At 41.2% G+C, this 17894-nt stretch overlaps 1 long non-coding RNA gene across 1 annotated transcript; it reads left to right on the forward strand.

Moving 5' to 3' along the window:
* The first annotated feature begins 1129 nt into the window (after positions 1 to 1129).
* Positions 1130 to 16800, forward strand: LOC119450397 (uncharacterized). The gene is made up of 2 exons (XR_007466432.1): positions 1130 to 1778; positions 2149 to 16800. It is a non-coding gene; the product is annotated as an uncharacterized LOC119450397 (long non-coding RNA).
* Positions 16801 to 17894: the final 1094 nt, after the last annotated feature.

A 17894-nucleotide genomic window follows, 5' to 3' on the forward strand; every position in this document is an offset into this window, starting at 1 on the left:
GTAAGCTGGAACTTTAGCACACAGGATGAACCACATATTTTGTTACCATCTTGTTGCTAGTTTTTTCCCATTCTTTCATTCTTTCCCCCATTTTGTGCACCATCACAAACTTCTGCCAAAATACCTTGCATTTATTGACTTTCATGCTGCAAGGCTTGGTGTTGGCTGGTAGTTGCACATTTCTTCATTGCAGTTTTATTTTTAAGCACAAATTGCACATTTCTGTACTAGCTTTAGTGTTGTTTCGCTGAGAAACCTTTGAATACCCTGTTCACTGCTTTAAGTTGTCATGGGATATGATGGCTGCATAATGAATAAAGTTCTTTTGTGACTCATTTATGGCTTACTTAAAAAACCAAAAAACAAAAAAAAAAAACAAAAAACAAGCATGCAGTTAAATTATTTTAAATGTGTACACCTATATTTAAAGAAAGTCATGAACAAACACAGAGTTCAGCTTCAAGTAATGTGGATGTCATCACAGAAAGTGTAGATTGATCTCTAAGGAAGCACTTGGAAATGCACGTGCCTTTGGTAAAAACTAATATCGGGTTTGTTTTGCGCATAGATATAAGCTGGTAGCCCCCATAATGTTAAGTATCTGAGGAAGTGCCTGCGGATGCATTAAGTAAGGCATACTCGACAGAATTACAAAGGTGGATCCTGTTCAGTAAAGGTTGCACAGCCTTGACAACATTCTTGCGTTTTTTAATTATTTGCTTTAGTTGTGCAAGGCGCTGTGCCCCGATTGCTTCACCTGGCGCATGTTACGCGAATAAACTGTCGTGGGTAAATAAGGACATTGCCGCTATCCGGTGTTTAGTGGGGAGCGCCAGATCACCGCTACAGTGTACTAGAATATTACCGCCACGCTCTTGGTGACTGTTCAGTTCTGGTTTCGCTTTTGCAGTTATTGGCACAGTTGCAATCTATTTTATAGCAATTTCCTTTCTCCTCCTTAGTAGTTCCGCACCTTACTTGAACTTAGTTAATGTTAACGTTTAGCCAGGGCTCTAGGCTGCAAAGTAAAGTAACCGCTATAGGTATGTGGAGCAGTCGGCGCCTCCACGGTGGATCGCGCAGACTGCGGTCGCCTCAAAAAAGTTTATCAACGTCGGCAACCATGGCTAGTCAGGAAAGATGGCGGGGCGCATTGGAGTTGTTTGTTGTGTTTGTTATGCGTGCTCGCGAAGTCGTCGTCCCATGCGTACTCTCTGCTGGTTTCAAGTGGGAGACTGTACTGTTCAACAGGAACGCACAGTGACAGCTCTTCAAATGCGTCTGCGATGTGTCTGCGGTGAATTCGGCGAAAAAGCGGTGACCGAGTCGGGTGGGAGTGGTTGACCCTCTATAGGGCCCCCCTCGACGATGAACCCCCCTCCGCTATGTGGCATCAAATTGGGGACGCTCGGTTTGACGTGACCTGTTCCTGCCCTGTCGGGCGTACTGTTTTTGACGTTCGTCCGCACCGCCTTGTCGAGCGATCACTGTGACCGCAGTGCGACCCACAGGAACTTTCGCTTTTGAGGGGCTCTTGGACAGTGGACGTTTTAGGCAGAGGGGGCAACGCAATCCGTGAGAGGAACCCGATATCTTTCCTGCTTTCCTGCCGCGACGTTGTCGCTTGTTCATGTTCTCCGGCTGCCATTAGAGTAATCTGGCGTCGCGTACTTGCGCAACAACCAGTTGAATGCCCGCACTTTAGTGAACTCGAAGTAGCTACGCGAGACTTCCGACACTTCGTCTACTCAATCGCGAGATGCGGTACTGCCTGCACAGTGCGTGATTAGCCGCTCAAACTTGTACTTAGCCTAGAGACTATTTCTCAAAAACCGTTTACATCAAGCAGTCACAGAGTGGATCAGCGGCCTCCCTGTAAAATTAAATAGAGGGAGGGAGGGGTGGTAAGGCTCGGGGTGATGAAAACATAGATCTAATTAAACTTGTGTGTTTTCCGCCTGTTCAGAATTTACTGCACGTAGTGATCTGTTAATAGCTTTTAGGCACTGCAACTTACTGGTGCTATTGCCTGTTATGTGTGCTAACTTACCCTTTGTTAAGTCTGTGTTTTCATCCCTTTGCTCTTCGAACGGGTACTTCAAGATTGTGTATAACCCATGGCCACCTACCTGTCTCTTTTCTCTCTAGGTAAGGATGGATGGAGAGCAATTGTGTGCCTTTCAAGATGTGGATGGAAGCAGAGCATTATTCACACTTTTATACAAGAAAGAAAATGGATGATGACCTGATACACGAAAGTGCAAACAAAAAAAAAAAAAGAAAGAAAATTACTTCGTTCATTTCATGTTGACTGTGTGGGCAGGTGTGGAAACTTGTGCTCTGTATTTATTGTTCTACGTCAAGTGTGAAAACTGAAGCACCAAAGCTTAACTCATTTCAGCTGTTGCCACTTCTTTGAACAGTGTGCCTGACCCTTGATTGTTTTGTTTGACTCCATCATTTCCAAGAGCACCTATTCCATGTGACTTTGCTTTTTGCAATGCACGAGTGAGCCTCATGCGCAATAAATACAGCCGCAATGTAAGGAAATCTGGACAATGTTATTTAGATTAAAAGTTAAGAATAGCCGAGATATGTTCCTACAGGCACATCACAGAATATCATTAAGTGGTATACAAAAAAAAAAAAGAAGGGAAGTGAATAGCTGTTTTTATTTTTTTCAAACATAGCAGAAGTGTGCAGTTTTTATGCAGTTAACATATCTAGAGAGAAGGAAGCACCATGCTATGGCCAAAGGTGGAAGACGAATCTCTACTTGGCGTTCATGTGTAGTAATTCAATAACGAAGCTGTTGTGTATTCTTTGATTTAATTGGGGCACCTCACATTTACAGTGTGTGGACCATTTGTGTGGTAGCGCTTAACTCAAGTGTTGTAACACCTACTGAAAGATGTATGTGCACCCTTTTAATGAGGGTGCTTCACCAAATTGCCAGAAATACTGCCGAATAGTTGTATGTTTGAATGCGTTAAATTCAGCCCATATTTCCTGGAGCATTTGGGAGGATTACTGATTAAGCTGCCACCTAACACAGCCAAAAGGGATCAGTTATCTGGATTTATTGTAATGTGCTTGCAGACAAAGCTTTTTAACAAGGGATTGGAACTCGCATATACTTAGGTACCAAAATTCTAAAAATATAAATGTACTTTTGAATGCAAAAACTCATTTTGCTCCACTGTTATTTTCACATACAGTATTTTATTTTTTTGTTTCTTGTGCTAATACCTGTGAAAGAAAGCCACACACAAGGCCATTAAAACACTGTTTTGGAATTGTGTTACGAAAGTTTACATTTGATGCACATTGTGCTCATAAATGTATGAGACATGCACTTCACAAAGTGAGCATCTGTCATGCCAGTAGGTGTTTTTCCCCCTTAATGGCCTAAAAGTAGTGGGTGCGACATTGATGCTTGGCTGTGTTTCTTCTGCTTTGATTTTTTTCAATTTATCACGAAGTTTACACCTTTTACAGCTGCAACTTTGTTATATTCTTTTCTTTTTTTTGTTTGTTCACCTGTACTGAGCACTCTGGTTCTTGTGAGACATGATGACTGGCCTGTTTCTTTTTCCAGTAACTGTAGACTTGTCATACTTAGCCATCACAGCTTAGAAAAAATCTTGGGACCACTACTGCAACTCAGGAATGCAACCCGCTTCAGGATGTCTGGACTTAGATGCAACAGTTGTTAACCAAAAACGTTAATGGTAAATCAGCGTGTGGTGCACCAGTGGTGGCAATAAAAAACAGTGCAGTCAGGATGCTGGCTCCCATGTTAATAAGCCTAGTTTATCAGCTACGACATGTTTCTGCAGCAAAGTCCGTACTTCCTCAGCGAAACATTAAATTGACACCTTTATACGATACATGCAGATGCGGAAACGTTTCAGTACTCTCATTTGGCTTCAGTGCACTAAATGTTGGTATCTGGTACGGCCTTTGCTTACTTGTGTTCATTATATATGTGTCGATACATTCCAGTTCATTACATTTTGCAGGCTGTTACATGGCATTTACGCTCGCCTAGCACAAAATTGATAGATTTTCATTTAATATATTTGCACTTGACAGTGTCAATCCTTGATGTTTCCGCATCTGCATGTAACGTATAAAGGTGTCAATTTAATGTTTCACTGAGGAAGTACGGACTTTGCTGCAGAAACATGTCGTAGCTGATAAACTAGGCTTATTAACATGGGGGCCAGCATCCTGACTGCACTGTTTTTTTATTGCCACCACTGGTGCACCACACGCTGATTTACCATTTACGTTTTTGGTTAACAACTGTTGCATCTAAGTCCAGACATCCTGAAGCGGGTTGCATTCTCGAGTTGCAGTAGTGGTCCCAAGATTTTTTCTAAGCTGTGATGGTCAAGTATGACAAAGCTGACCTTTGTCAAGTCTACATTTATTTTGGCAATTTCCTGGCTCCTACATTTATCCAGCTCTCCTTACTGTCTTCTTTCCTTTCTTCATCTTACTTCTTTTCCTTCTTCACAATCTTGCAGTGAATGTTATAGTGGTGTTCTTCTGTGCATATTGTACGCTTATATTTTCCTCCAGAATTAATGTGAATATATGATAAGATTGCAACATGGTTTCTGCATTTGCCAAACTAGGCATCGACTTGGATTTTCCTTTTTTTTTTTTTTTAAACTTGCAACATTGCACTTAAGACGGAATAGAAACAAAGGGGGCACATACACAAAGCTTCTATCTCGTCATGAGCATGCTGTTGTAAGTTTGAAAATTACTTGCCAGCTTATCTAAATTCATACACTGTTAAATACAAACTTGCAATACACAGTTTAAGGAAATTGTGCACTCTAGCTTAAGTGGTACCCGAACAATAATTGGCATCTATATTGCATGCATTTCCTTTCTTTAACGCTGTGTTCCCGGTACTTTCAGGTCGCAAATGGCATGTGCAGATTACCATGGCATAGCATTCTCGAAAGGGAAGTAGTGAGCCCAGTGCGTTAAATAGAGGAAGTATACACAAGATTTATGATGTTTACTGTTTGAGTTCAAGATAATCTTCGAAGGGTGTAAACAATTTTTAGGGTGCACTCGTATTGTTATCAATGTTGTTGCTTATTCTCTTGCTGTGCAAGTAGCTGTAATGAAAGTGTTTGTAGCTCACTTGTGATGTAATATGAGTTGCTGCATTATTGCAGCATTCTTGGGGTTTCTCAGAATCCTAGAAGAAATTGTTTAGGGCAAAGAAACAAAATTCCTGCTAACAGAACCCAGTTTCAGCCTCAATTAAGCATTTGTAATGCAAGACCAAGCCATGCACATTTCTCTGGAGAGCTACAACAGGCCACCAGTTACAAAACACTTTGTTCTTTTTACTTCAAAAACAGTGAAACCTTCAGCACTGTCTTCTACGAGTGTCTCTTTTAAAACTTTCTGGCTCTCCCTAACACAATTAGGGACAAGGTTTAGGGATGAAACCACTTGAGAGTGTTGTTAAAGGTTAACTAAAACTTCTTGCTGTCATGATTAGCCAGCGCTTTTGTTTCACTGGGTTAAAAGTTTCTTTGTGATAGAGAAAGCTTGTATTTTTGGCACCACATTTGTTCTGAAAGTGTGGGTTTGGTGCATTGGTCTCATTGAGATGGTTTACTGTGCATTTGTTTATCATGTACAGGCTTTGTGACAAGTCATTAACAGCACACAAGCACAATGCTTGTACATTCTTAAGCAGTTTCGTAAAGAGATAGTAGCAGCAATGTAAAAGTGTGCACAGTCAACGAGTCCTGTTTGTAGTAGGCCATGCACAAAATTTTACGGTAGACCGAATGTTGTCATAAGAGTGTTATCATAAAATGGTGCTGCAAATTTTGAAGACCACACACACTTGTGTGCTATCTGCACAGTTATCTGCACTTCATTTATCTGCATTTCTGTCTGTGTTCCAAGCACTCAGAATCAGTATCGTAGGCAGTTTCCTGCATCGCCATCTTTTCAGGCTTAAAATAGATATTTCAATGCTGTTAACCTCAAGAATACATTATATTCACCTAACTTAATCTGTCAACTTCCTGTTAATGTATCGTGTTCATAAATTCAAAGGATTATTAATGCAGTGATTTGCACATTTGTGCTGATTTGAAGGTAATCATATTATTTTTTATTATTTTATGAAAGTGAAGATACATAATGTTGGTTTGTGTTCATGCTTTGACTGGTAAACAGTACCAGAGGACTCCCAAGTTCTTAACAAGCACAGTGCTGCTTAGCTTTGGTAGTTTGATGAAACCCGCCACATTTAATAGCTCACTGATACAACACACACACATCGATTCAGTGCACACGTTGTGTTTACCTGTCCTTCTTCTTCATTCTGTGGCACTGTTTACCAGTTGGGGTTATAAAATCTGAAAGCACCACAAAAAAAAAAAAAATGCTTTCATGTTCGTAAATATTAATTGGATCTGATTTTGTCATGATGAAAGTGCTTGTCTAATGACTTCTTTTGTGTCGCTCGTAACTGTTCATCAGAGGCTCATATATCAGCAATCTATATATATATATATATTATATATATATATTGTTTTCGTTGTTGCTGAAGTTCAATATTATTGCAATAGCATACAGAGTATAGAAACATATAGAGGACCTGAGGTGTTTTCTAAGATCTAAGAAGGTGTATACTATCCTGTGTACTTAAAAAAGGTGTAAACATAAGTGGTATTGGTTGCATTCTTGTTGAATGCAAAAGTTTTTTCCTGTTAGATTGTAGTTTTATATACTCTATAGAAGCTTTGGGATTTGAACCTTGTGTGGAGTACTTGTAGTATATACCACATTCGAGGGGTTTCTTCTGGTTTACTTGTGGAGCTGTGATTTGTGTTAATGCAATTTGAATGTGCAAGCAAATTACTCATTTGAGATTGTTTTGTAGTAGTTCTGGTAGCTGTGTATTGTGTATTCAGCTGTGTTGTTCATTACCAGTGTGCATGATGCCTGCTTGCACTCTTTAGTCTAGTGTGATGCTGTGTCACATTTCTTCAGGCTTTCTTACTGTACTGCTCATGTCATGTTACTTTCCAACTTTTAACTAAATTTCTTAGGGCTGTAGCTATCATAACCCGAAAAAGAAACAATATGCTTTCAGGGGCAGACGAATGAAACTCTGACCTTGGTCACTTAAATGGGATGCTTACATGCAAACGTCAGCATGCAATATCGCAGTGGAATGCACTTGCATTTAGCTCCTTATGTTGCAGAGCAAGCAACCTCATTGCTAAGCATGTAGCACTTGTCACTATAATTGGAGCCTTGCGCAGATAACAGGTGTCTTTTGACATATTGATACCAACAAGAAGTACTGCTTAATGGAATCGTTAACTTCACAAAAGTAATTGAACTAGTGTTTTACTTTGGCTACACCAAAAGTCTGCCATTAAATGTCAAATGTTGACTTCTCTTTTGTTCTTTTTTTTTTTGCTTTTCTTTTGGAACCAGCCCTGTCGGCACAAGGCTTTCCCATCGCACCCTGCCTCCTGCGTGCCAGCAACAGCAATGCAGGGCGTCCATCAACGTCTTCGCGGACCTTCACTTCAACCGTCGCAGTAGACATGCCGAAGAAGTTCCAGTGCCGACAGTGCCACTACTCGACCAACATCATGACCAACCTGCGACACCACGTGCGCGTGCATTCGGGAGAGCGCCCGTTCAAGTGCTCAGACTGTGGCAAGGGCTTCATCCAGAAAATCCAGATGATCAAGCACAACTGCACCGCCCGGATGCGTGACGTCATCGTGCCCACATCCGCGGTGTCGCCAACGGGGCTTCCGCCTTCGTCGCCGGGACCACCGGCAAACTCGCTCTTCAGTTGCTCTAAGTGTGGAGAGGCGTTCCTCCGCGAAGCACTTCTCTTGCAGCATGTATTGCTCATGCACATGACACAGTAAGCCAGCTGCCACCTTTTGACATAGTTCAGCTGACCACGAAGTAGTTTTTGCCGAGCTGGTTTGTCACTATGTCAGTAGAAAAGCGCTGAAACAGAACAAAGAATGATGATAACAAAGGTGCCGACTAGCAACTGGTCAGCTACATTGTGCAGTGCAAAGCTGAATGTGCAAGCACCAAATTAATCTAGTCCCACACTGACGTGCCTCATAATCAGATCGTGGTTTTGGCACATAATACCCCAGAATTTAAATAATTGAGCTTTTGAGCCATAGTTTAGCATCTACGCTATGATGTGTGCATCAGCTTGAAGTGACCAAAAAGTTTGTAGCCAGCGCAACATTGTCTGCTCAGGCCACCTTTGTTTGAAGCATGGCTCAGGCTGTATTACCTTCGTGTCAGACAGTCAGGCTGTGTGCAAACCCTCTAATCAGATGGGCCATAACACACCGATCATTCATATGTTGCTGCAGGCAGTCGTCTCCTGCAACTCATACTGCACAAGGATGCTACTGCACACATATTTCATGTGCTAACACTGTCCCTGCTTTGCACTTTGGGTGACACTGCAATTGTGAGTCGGCATCTATGTCATCATCATTCTTTGTCCCCTTTTTGTGCTTGTTTGGTGATCACATTTAGTACTCAGCTGGCAAGCATATGTACTGTAGCCATGTCACCTTCTGTGACAGTGTGCACATTTCAATCAAACACTTGATATGCTGGCTTTCATGACACATTGTTGCTTTATTACAGGAAAGCGTGCTTTGATAAAGCTTGTTCGCTTTGAGATTGTTAGGTCTAGTGGATCTTTGCCTCATAGTGACTATTCATTCATGTACACTGTTCTGTAAACAATGGCTCCAGGTACAGTTGCACACTGAGGTGATCACTATCTCAAGATACGTTCATGATTGGTCTGGCTTGCAACAATTGGAAGTGCATGCCATTGTGTAAAAATGCATTATTCACACACCTAGAAAGGTTATTTGATGTCTCTACGTTTGTTTAGAGATATCTTTAGACGTGTCTTGCTGCCTTTTGAGGCCCTTTTTTGCACTGTTAGCTAGACGCAGCTGAACCAAGAGTGCAATTTAGAAGAGTGCTTGATGATTGGTGTGCAAGTTAGATTTCACATCGTTAAGTGATCTTTACAGTGTCAAAATTATGCAACAGATGCTGCCATGCATTTGTGAAGTTCGATATACCAAGGAGCTGTATGTAGCACTTGCTGTAGGATGTGTGTGCCATCTACTGCACATTTCAGTACCTGGCCAGATTTTAGGACAACACAGGCACAGCATCTTTGATGACTGAATTTTTTATTGCAATAGCAGTTACATGGACACTCCAGGCGCATTTATGCCGTCACTGCGATGTTCCATATATGTCCAAGTGCGATAACATTCTGGCCTCGCACTGTATACTGTGGGTGCAAGGGAAAGCTTGTGAGGGTGAGCTGAGGATGGTAGCTCGAGCCCGTGTGCGCTAGGGAAGAAGCGTGCCGTCTTCCATCGCGCGCAAGGCACCGGGTAGGGGCGAGGTTCTCCAGTGGGCGCATGGTGCGGCTGAGCGTGGCCGCGAAGGCCCTGTCTTGAAAGCGATTTGCGATGGGAGCAGAGTCTAGACACGCCGAGGGCTGATAGCATCGTGTGCACTGTTTTCGCCACTTACTTTGCGTTGAAGCGAGAGGCAGCACAAAGGTCAATTTGCTTGCTGCTGCTCTTCCTCATGCGAGCATTTTGATAGCGAGTGTCCACGATCATCGTGTGAGATGTGTTCATGTTTGCCTGTGCGCGCTTGACGTCAGGCTTGTTAATTTAGTTAGTAAGCAAATGTTTACAAGTTTATATGGCCGATAAATCTACTATCCTTGCTTCGTATAGGTATCTAATAATTTGTTTATTGCAGTCGATGCTTTGCCTTTCAGGCGAAACTGCGACTTTTTCGCAAGATATTAGTTTTGGTACGAGCAATGTTTGGCATGCCACAGCTAAACCTGAAACATGTAACAGCATGGGCACAACAGTTTGAGGAGGGATGTACTTGCTTCACAAATACCCTGCAGACTGGCAGTTCGACCTTCTTTGAAACAGAGTTAGCAAGGCATGCTAAGCGTTTTCTCCCGTGTGGTAAATATGGCAATTTTGGCTTCCAAGAAACAGATGCTACAGCTGGTGAAGCTGTTGCTTTGAAGCTAAATGTCTATGTTACTATGATAGCTGGCATGCGCTTTTCTCTCTGCTCAGTGGTGTTTGTGGCTGTTAACGTCCATCACTGTTATTGTCTGTGCCATTCAAACACATGCAAAAACAAGATTTCATGCCATTGGGAAAAATGCGAAGAAAATGAGACGTTGCCTCAGGCATGTTTACTAGTGTGCCAAGTATGAAGCACCCACTCCCCCCACACACACACACTCACACTCATCAATTTAAAGAAAGAAGAACCCTGGCAGGCAAAAATGTGCCGTGCACAGTTCCCGTTGAATGTCTTCATAGTGATCAGTTACACTACATGGTGCATGCTGCCTCCACGCATCACACTGAGTCGGAGTTGTTGCGAAGTGCCAGGAGTATTGAATGCTTTACTGCTTACGATTAACGCACACGTAATAATACTTCAGAACTTGGAAAGATACCTTCGATGGGTTTATTCTAACCATACAGGGTCTTCTGTAGACTAGTGCAGCCTCAAGCAGAAATGTTGAGCCTTTTTCTTACAGCAACTCTTTCAATAGTTAATTCTCTGAGGGCAGAATTTTTTCCCAAAATTCGGGCCCCGGTGGGTAATTTTATTTATTGCAGCTTCCAGTGGTAGGAAATGATCGAAAACTCATGAATACAGCAAAAATTTATTGCAAACAATATTTTGTCTCAAAAATGCTTTACTTTGCACTGGTAGTACACATACAAATACACTATACAGTACAAGATCAAGAAAAATGTGTACCAAAATTCATGGTTATCAATTTGTTGACCCAAAAAAATGTTTCATCAGAAGAAGAAACGCTTGAGCAGTCACTGTGATAAGAGACACCGTATGTGGCCCTACCGAAATCACAACTGCGCACCCCAGTGTACAGGAATATGCGAGCTGCAGCCAAAAGGAAAACCACAGCATACGGCAAAGAAAAAGGAAACTTATCAATATCCTCTGAACTTTGGCCACGCTAGGCTATATCTAAGCTACCGGAAACACGGTAGCAACGAATGTAACAAATGATAACACGTCTTAGAGGTATAGAAGACGATGTGCGCGCGCGACCGCTTGAGCGAGGGCTCCGAGATAAACAAATCGAGTTGTATGCCCCGGTGATTGGAAATGCAATATCAAATGTCTTTGGGTGACTCCATAGAGATGGTGCCACCTCTCAACAACCAGTGGTGTCGAATACATGCAAAATATCAAACAAAACCCTCAAAGGGTTAATTGACTGCTCGAAGGAGTGTTTGGAGAGCACTTTGGAGATTTTGTTTGCCTGCGCCAGTACTCCTGCTACTTAAAAATTTTTGCAGCATGCATAATTTATTCCTACAGAATTTTAGTTCTGCGCATCCAGTAGTTTGCAAACGTTTTAGTCCTTTGACAAGCATTGAGAACCTTGATTAGCACAAGCTTGGTATGTTCCTGTGGTATTCCTGAAACTCACAAATATGAATGTTCTCTTGCATGTTTTTCTCAAGAGGCACTTGATTCCTACCAAGTTCTGTCTTGATGCTTTGTTAAACAATCCATGAAGCTCCGGTGTGCAATTAACCTAAACTTAGTGATTTTCCGCCACACATGTAATTGCCCCACACACACTTCAAACTTTGTACACACGAGACCCTTGACATGTATAACATCCCTTTCAAGTTTCACTGCACCAGCTTTAATGGTGTGAAGTATGTTTGGAGCAAACATTGTTCACTGCGTAACAGGTTTGCTGTAAAAAAAGTCATTGGCTTGTCTCTAATGGAAGAAATTGCTTGCGTAAGCCCTAGCTTTATCTGTTTAAATCAGCCAAGCGCTTCTGATCTTTTGCTATCAACCAGAGGTATGTAAATGCAAATAAACCAGTGCTCAAAGACATCTTTAACCCTTTGAGGCTAAAGCTATCACCGTGAATGTACAGCAGGCCTCGCATAAATAATGGCCATTTTCTTTTAACGTATTATGGTCTTGATTATACATTGAAAACAAACACTGTTGGCCATGGAAGACATTGTAGACAAGAGCCCCTGTTGTGTGCTCTATGCTCTGTGCTTAATATTTCTTGTGCTGTTTACACAATGAAAGCCAACCAACTTGCCCAAATCACCGCACAAATGCTCTGGATTAGCTCAGGTGAACTACTGTTCTTTAATATGTGCGTAAGGATTTTTAACCACGTATCTGTTATGCATATTGTCTTTACCGACATGCAGCTGGGAGTCAAACCCACATTCCTATAGCTGGCACCACGTCTTGGTTAGTGTGCATGGGAGAGCAGTGGTCGCGCAGAAAGGCAGGCTGCATGCCAGGAGGTTTTTCGTAGCACAGAATGATGAAAAAAGTTTCAGGAAGATGTGGCAAAAGAATGTGTGGGAAGATCTTTGAGATTACATCTGCCTTGTCTGTAGACACGCTGACAGAGAGTCATTGGCCAAACTCAACAGCTACCAATTTGTTGTCACACTGCAGTGATAAAGAGATTGTACTGAATGAATGTTTATTAGCTCACAAGTGTCTGGAAATGAATATTTTTCTTGTGAGTCAGTACTATTCCACCCACCTGATTTTTTCTTTTTTCTTCTTGTTTTATTTCTATTTTTTTTCTTTTTTTTTTCTTGTACTGTCAAAGTTAATTCTGTGTGACCTTGCATTGATCAGTGCAGATATGATCACAACTATAGTCAGTGACTTGTCATGAATACAGCCGTTATAAGTGAACTGCTTTATATTCACTAGCAAAAATTCATCTGATTCTCTTTCTCCTTCCTCCTGTTTGCTATTCGTAACACTACCTTCACCTTTTCCAGGCACAGTGTCATGGAACTCTTCACCGCCTTTAGAGGAGGGCATGATCTGTGTTCATAAGCTGCAAGTGGTAGGCACGTCTGTGAAGGAATTAACTCAGCCACTCTGTTTATTGCAATGCATCTTCTTGGCTAGGATGCACACTGTTTTGCGCTTACTTTGACACGAGGCCAGGATTACCCCTTCTTAATCCCCTGTTCTTTTGTATTTTTGCGGGCGGCCTAGTGCTCTGAGCGGTATTTGTTCCCTCACCTACTGACCTTAGCATCTTGACTGTAAATGTGTGTGGTGCATGACTTCAGCATGTTCATTGTTGTTGAACCAATGGGTTGCTGCCTCTCGATACCTGTTCAATCTACAAGGAAACTATTTTTCCACGATCATCATCATCATCAGCTTATATTTTAAGCACTTATTTTAAGATAATACTATTAAAAAAAGGTGTTTTCGCTATCATAGTCTGATGAAGTTTGGCTTCGAAAGCCTTCTGGTAATAGTTTTCAGGTTGCAAAACACCGATTTCATTTTAAGAAGCGCATCTGCATTCTTTGTTATATTGAGTTTAATATTAAAGAGCCATATGAACACTTGGCACATTGATTTCCCATGCATGCTTAGGAATTGCAGTATCTCAAGAGCAATCCAGAGCACTCTTTTTTCAGTGTCTTTCATGGCCCATCAAGTTGTTTGCTCTAAAATTAGAATGAAACATTCCAGCCTCTACACTAAAAACGGGTCTAATCCTCTCTTGGGTAGGATGACAAAATGTGCTTCTGTGGGCCTCTACGAAGCCGCCACAAAGCATGAATTTGTCTTTCTCATATTTGATCAAAATGCACCGCTGGTGTTGTGGGACAAATGTCACGTTTTCTACTTAAGCACCAAATATAGCCCTGTTAGTAAGTTGTATGGCATGCACTTCCAATGTTTAAAAGATTGCAATGTTTTCTAGGGTTTTAGGATGCTCTAGAAATAAAGCTGGCCTTTGTTTTACAAACAGTTGGACACATGCAGTCGATAAAGTTTTAAGTATTGTGAATAGGAGGACCAGGCCAAAAATGTTTTAATGTGAGGGCCTGGCAGGAATCACATAAATTAAAATTCTGCTGTCATGCACATGTAAGATTTGTTTCGGCTGTTGTGCGTAGTGCCTGTTCATTGTGTCAAACATACTCATTGTTGCTAGAGGTAATAGGACAGTTCAGCAGCAGCAGTTGAATTGATCTGCAGTTTTCAGTGGGAGCAGGCAAGAGCTAGGTTAGAAGTGTGAGCTTGGACTTTGCCTGAGATAGCAAGTTAGTTGTACATTTGTGAAACATGCTTTTGATGTTTGACATTTAGCTATAAATGCTGGAGAAAAGTTTACTTCATACAACCCTGATTGTTCACCATGTGACTTCACCATCTTAGGGTGGGGTATGTCTAGCTGCCATGTCTGGAGAGGAAAGCCTGGAGACGAGTCGTGCAATAAATGCAATGTACGAGGGTTCTAAGCTGAACTAGTTAGTTTACGTTGTGTATGGTGAACAACACAGATGACGGGACAAGTGATAGAGACAGAACAGATGTGCTGATTATCAACTGATTTTTGTTCAGAGTTGTTTAGTATATAAGGCAGCTTGCACAAAAGCAGGATGATATTCATGAAATGCTATCCTATCAATTTATAGATAGCTTTGTGCTTTTGTGTGATCTGCCTTATGCACTGTACAACTCCAAATAAAAATAATTTGGTAGTGGGCACATCCGTCCTGTTTGTATTACTTGCACTGTCATCTGTATTGTTCACCATGTTAGATGTGACATGGCTGCAGGATCAGTAAAGACAAAACCCAAGTCCATTGTATGATTTTAACAGTTGATGATGATGAATGCTAGGTTTGCTTCGTTTTGGCAGACTTGATGCTATAGCTTTGTTGATACTATTATTATTATTGTTAAGTGAAGAAAAATGGGAAGGCAGGTTGCTGACAATGTCAGGAACAGAAAATGGCAACAAGCTTTTGCTCTACTCACCTCAGTCCTACAGCCATGTCATAAGGGTGTAAATATTTGAAATATTTGATTCACCTTGATTTGGTATTTCACAGAAGCTCGTTGTTTTGCGTGCCATCTAGACAGCTATGTAAGCTCACAGTGTAGCTAACTGCAGACACAGAATTTGAGTTCTTCTCATTCTTGAGCTGTTTTGAAGTTAGAACTGCTTAATGAATGTCTGTAGCTATGCTATGCTGTGCAACTTTTATCATGGTCAAGTTTTATTTTCCTAATAATAAACATGAGTAGTTTATTTTACAAATCTTTATAGCATTACAAAAAGCATTCAGAGAATGAGCTACAGTTCTTTTATCCTATGTTATTTTACAGAGACCTCAAGCAATATGCAAAAATCTCTCTCTAGCCTTGCAGGTATTAGTGAGTAGAACCAAATAGACACTTCCCTTTTACAAACTAACTGCTTGTTCTCTTGCACTGTAAAATACGTTTTTGTTTTTTTAGACAAGCTTATGTTATATTTGTCAAGTTAATGCAGTGCTTGAGTTATTTAGCATGAGTGCTGTCAATGACATTGAACGTCTCATACTCTGCATTGTTTTATTCATTGTAAACTGCGTAAATGTATCTGGTATCTCTTTGACCATGACTGCAGTTCAAATCAAATACAGCTATTACTGCCTCCGGGTACATATAGATGCAAAATCAGCCTTCCTTGTACAGCTGCAGCAGTTGGTACTTCTGGCTGGATGCAGAAATTTGCTCTTTCCTAGTTAAAACTGTGTGTTCTGGCATAAATTAATATGCAAATGAAAAAGTAAAATCATAGACAACGCTTACACATGTCTGCTTAATATTGCAATGTAGAATTATTAGTAGTCAGTCGCCTGAATGACTGTCGCACTGCGTTTGAGAATGTGGAAATGAAAGACATGTTTCAGTTTATTTTGACTCGCTCGTGTTTCAGTTTGTGCTCTCAGAACATGTGTTAGTGAAACTACTTACATCAGTCTCTTTGAGAGGTATGCACTCTTGTGTTTCGTTAATGTGCAAACAGCCTTTTTTTTAATTACTGTTCAACAACTGTGTCATTAATGATGTACTTTTGTCATACCTAGGCATATAATGATTGCTGAGAACAAGTTAAGCCAAGGTTCACAGTCTACAAGACCTTTCTTTTCCTCTCAATATATTACAAAAATATCTCGATACATTTAGGACTGTGCAAAAGTGTGTGTTTACTTGAGACAGTTTATTGCCTCAAGGTGGGGTTATATTGTGTGCACTAACACAGCATTGTGTTTTCATTAGCACCCCCCTCCTTTTCTTTTTTCCATGTATGTCCTTCTTGTTCCTAATGTCAAAGACTATATACTCAGGTTGATTCTATTTATGATGAAATTTCTCTCGTAACACTGCATGTTGACAGTATGTGCTCGGGCTTTGTTCCGTTGGTAGCGTTAAAGCTCACGCCAAGATAAGTTCTGCTGTTCTGGGACTGTGTGTACGAGGACTTCCAACCTAGCCAGACTGTTTTTAGCAGGCATTTCTTTTAAGCTAGCTTGCTGTCGTTTTGTTAGTCTTCTGGTGTTTATGTGTGTGTCCTGTTCTGGTGCTTCGTGATTTCATTTGAGAGAAAAAGCGCAAGCGTACTGAAGATGTGTAGCTGCTGATACGCCATTGCACGTTTAGCGCTTGGCCTGGACTCATTGTGTCATTGTTGAGTGCTGTGCAGTTGGAAGCATGTTATGTCATGTGAGCAGTTGGAGCTAAGAGCTTCCTTCTTTTAAGACTATGCAGACTACTGTAGAATGGCACTTATATTCTGCCAATAAAGGCTATACTTTTGGCATTTCATACCTCCTCACTCACTGTTCTGCATTTTAGTGCTATCATTGTTCTCACAGATTCTATTCTTATTTTTTTTTTTGCCTTTGTTAGACTTTTGAACGAAATCATTCCTTTGCTTTGAAAAAAAATTTGGTATAGCATTAAAAAGATCTCTTTTCAAATGTGGGTTCTGGCCAGAGGATTTCTTAACTATAGCAGTAAAATGAAGTAGGTGTGGCACTTTATTAGGGCTCTGTTCATAGGAAATTGCAGAAGCGATGCGCTGCTCATCTTGAGGTGACTGGTGCTTTTCGAAGTGCAGGCAAATTGTGTAGTGGGGGTTTCCTCTATTGAAGTGTATGCCATATGGCAGTTCCTAGATCACACATTGCTCGTTGCTGTGACAAGGCAAGGCTAACTAACTCCAACTACTCTAACTGCAGGCTTATGTGGGACAGAGATGCCACACACTGCTAGTGCTATGAGGCAGACTAAATGCTGGCCACAGGGAGTTCAGTTCGTGATGAGGTTATGCATATGTCCCTAGGACTGCTGCAACCACTGAAGCTGAACTCTCTCTGGCAGTGACACTTTGATTCTTTGTTCTGTGCACAAATTGTGGTGTTCAGTTGAGCTTTATTAGAGCTCAATCCGATGGCGTGTGGTTTGAATTTGCCCTCTCGGATTTTACAGCTGTTTGGCATGTCTGGCCCTGTAACAGATATTCTGGAAACTTGTGTGCATGATTTGTTCCATTTTTCTTGTCCTTGTGGCAGGAACAGCTTAATGCAGTTGACTATTTGTTTTGCTGCTTTGCTTGTTGTGTAATTACATGCATAATAATCACCTAGCTCACTAGCTCAGCACATGCTGTCACGTTCGCTAGCAGCTGTGCCAAGTGCACTGGAGAAAATGTGTGCTAACGACGAATGAAGAAATGCCAAGTGCACCAATTACACTATAAGATGATTGTACTCAGGAAGCGCAATTGTTTTTGTGGCATTGCATATATTTCTCATGTCTGGCTCACTTTTAATTGATTCCCTCACAGTCATGATGCAAGACATAATTTTGACATAGTTTGTGTTGTTTTAAGTGCTTAGTGCATATGCATTGTACAAAAA

This window comes from Dermacentor silvarum, chromosome 4, assembly GCF_013339745.2.
Source record: "Dermacentor silvarum isolate Dsil-2018 chromosome 4, BIME_Dsil_1.4, whole genome shotgun sequence".
NCBI classification, from domain to species: Eukaryota; Metazoa; Arthropoda; class Arachnida; order Ixodida; family Ixodidae; genus Dermacentor; species Dermacentor silvarum.